Source organism: Pinus tabuliformis, chromosome 7, assembly GCF_031772625.1.
Source record: "Pinus tabuliformis cultivar Carrire ecotype Pingquan chromosome 7, CPIR1, whole genome shotgun sequence".
Lineage (NCBI taxonomy): Eukaryota > Viridiplantae > Streptophyta > Pinopsida > Pinales > Pinaceae > Pinus > Pinus tabuliformis.
In genome coordinates, this window is record NC_142293.1 from 1,129,913,598 (window position 1) to 1,129,917,085 (window position 3,488).

Genomic DNA, 3,488 nt, shown 5'->3' on the forward strand with positions numbered 1-3,488 from the left:
ATTACAGCTAAAAACTCTTTCTCAATAACCATATAATTTAATTCAGCGAGTGACAAATTTTTACTAATGAAATAAATAGCATAAGATTTTTTGTCTTCTTCTTGTCCTAAAGTTGCACCAATAGCAGTATCTAAGGCATCAGAGGAAATATGAAATGGAAGGGACCAGTTTGGTCCTCTCAAAACTGGTGCCTGGACTAGTTTTCCTTCAATCTCTCAAATGACTGTTAGCAAGCTATGGACCAAGAATACTCACTATATTATGCCAAAAGTCGGAAAAGCGGGGTAGCTACCCTTGAGAAATTCTCAATGAATCTCCTATAGTAGCCTGCATGTCCTAGAAAACCTCTCACTTCCCTTTGAGTTTTGGGTATAGGAAGACTCAAAATAATTTCTATTTTTGCAGGGTCAACCTGGATACCTTTGTCAAAAATAAGATGGCCAAGAACCACCCCTACCTTGCACATTTATCTGCATTTTTTATCACTCAAAGCAAGATGATCTTCTTGATAGCGAAGAAGCACTTTTTCTATATTCTTGAGGGCTTCCTAAAATGAATCACCAAACACAGAAAAGTCATCCATATATATTTCCACACACTCAAGATCAGCAAAAATGTCCAAGACTGCCCATTGAAAGGTATCCGGTGCATTACATATCCCAAAGGGAAGCACTCGGTAAGAAAATGTACCTCGAGGACATGTAAAATTGGTTTTGTCTTGATCCTCAGGTGCAATTTGTATCTGGTTATACCCACTAAAGCCATCTAGAAAAGAAAAGTACTTCTTACCAGCAAGGGTATCAAGTACCTGATCGATGAAAGGAAGGGGGAAGTAATATTTGAGAGTGGATTTGTTCAATTCTCTGTATTCAATACAAATGCGCCATCTCCCATCTTTTTTCGGGACTAAGACCAATGGAGAGACCCACTGGCTGTCAGAAATAGGACAAATAAATTCAGCATCTAAGAGTTTTTGCAATTCTTCCTTTACAACATCTCTTAGAGTTGGGTTCATTCGCCTTTGGGGTTGTCAGACAGGTCAGGCTCCATCCTAAATATAGATATGGTGGGTACAAGTTTCACGAGGGATGCCTTTCATATCTTCATAGCACCATGCAAAGGCATCAAGATGGTTTCGTAACAAATTCACAAGCTACTCTTGCTGGGAAGAATCCAATTCTGAACTGATATGCGAGGATTTACCAAGACTAATCTCAACAAGAGTGGTATCAAGATCAAGAGTACACAAAGGTGTCACTAGATATGGTGGCAAGGGAGGTAGAGATTCATATCTTTCTTGAAAATCTAGACTCAAAATCTAACTCAATGACTCAAAATTGGGCATGGTGTCTAGATTGTTCAAGAAGTCTTGAATCTCACCCTCCTGTGAGAAATCATCATTCTGATGTATCAAGGAAACAAGTTGAGTCTCCTCATCACTACTGTAGTCTAACCATAAAGTGTCTCGGAGCTCCTGAATGGATCTAGCAGGTGGATAAAAGGTGACCTTCTTCCTGGAATCTCAATGGTAAATATACATGTCACTAGAATGACATATGATATAAGCATCAGTCATAGCAGGCCATGGTCGTCCCAAGATCAAGGTATGTCCTCCCACAGGGTTCTTTGGCTGAAGCACAATGAAGTATGCGGGATATTCCCAAGAGTATAGAGAAATGACCACATCATCCAACACTCCTTACGGCTTGATTTTAGATTTGTCTGCTAGTTCAAGCACAGTGGAAGTAGGACAAATATGGACCAATACAAGTTGATCCATGGTTTTCTTAGTCATAACATTAATGGCTACCCCTAGGTCTATAAGTACATTGGAGACAAGGACAACACCTATCTGAATAGAGACAATAGGGTTTCCGGGGTCAGTATATTTCTCCATATGCATACACCCCGTCATTAACTCTGTTGCTCTACCAACAAATTGAATTGTTTGAGGTTCTAATCTTCTCCTTCCTGGCTTCTTGAGATAGATTTCCCTAATTATTTTTGTGCAAATGGTGATCTATTTAATAGCTTGGAGCAAAGGTACATTTATGAAAAGGTTCCTAAGATTAGAAGTCAGGCTAGTCTCAGGAATGGGGTCTTTCTTCTCCACAACTAACCTCTCTGGATAGGGAGGTTAGTTGGAAGAAGATGGAAAAGGATCATAAGGTACAGGGATAGGCTAGATGGTGTCATATTTTTCAGAATGGTCAGGAGTTTCCTCCTCACCTTTCTCGTTGATAATCACCATAGGCTGCTTTTGATTTTCTAAGGTTACTATCTTCCCCGATCTCAATTGGAGGTCATTGACTCCAACTGGCATGGATTGATATCTGGATGAGGAAAGCAGGTTCATAGAATGGATCATTTGTACCACTTCGTTATTGGGGTTGGGTAAAGGTTGGGCAGGTAGCTGAGAAGGTTGAAACAGTGGAGGTAAAGGAAATGGTGGCATTGGCTAACTCAACTGAGGTAATGATGGTTGTGGCATTGGGTAAGGTGCATATGTAGGAGGGTATGACTACATAGGTGCGGGATAGGAATGGTGTGAATGATATGAATGGTTTGGCCCTCTCCATCCTTGTTTCCAAGATTGGGAGGGTTTTTCATAATGATATTGGTTCCCATGTTGCCAATGTTGAGAGTGACTATTGTTAGGATAGGAATATGAATGTGCATTATAACCAAAAAAATGCGGTGGAGGTTTAGGAGCCATACCTGCACTTACCTGAGGCCAGTTTCTTTGTGCTCCCATAGCATGCAGTGATTCGACTTCAGGTTGTCCTCCTTCAAGTATAGCTTTCAGCCCAGGTATGGAGGGATATTTTTCCATGGCATGGTTCTCTATACAAATTGCACATTTATTAGTTTCTTTAATATCGAGAGGACATTCTCTTAAAAGATGCTTTCTTCTACATTTTGGACAAAAAATAGACAATGACTCTTATTCCTCTACAAGTTTTTGTTGAAACTTCAAAGAGTCTATTTGTTTACTAACAATATTCATTATTTCAATTTTCATATTTCCATCTTGTTTTCTAATCCAATAATCATAGCATCAGTAGATTTGGTTTTCTTATTTCTATTCTGAATTCCTTTACCAGATCTATAATGGTTCCTCAAGAATTTCCTACACAAGTCACAGATTTGATCAAAAGATTTTTGAGAAATATCCCCTTGTCCTAACAAATTTAGATTATTCATAGCATCATTAGTAATCCCTTGTAAGAACAAGGTTCTAATGGTACTTAGATCAAATTTGTGCTTTGACCTCTGCAGGATGTACAGGAATCTCTCCAAGTAGTCCTCTAGAGTCTCATCATCATTTTGCACAATAGTAAAGATTTCATCTTGAATATCTCTAGTCTTACAATATTCCTGATATTTTGACAAGAACACTCTCTTCATTTGTTCCCAAGAAGATATAGTGTTTCCTCCTAGTCCCATGAACCGGCGGAGTGCTGCGTCCTTTAGAGTTGTAGGAAACA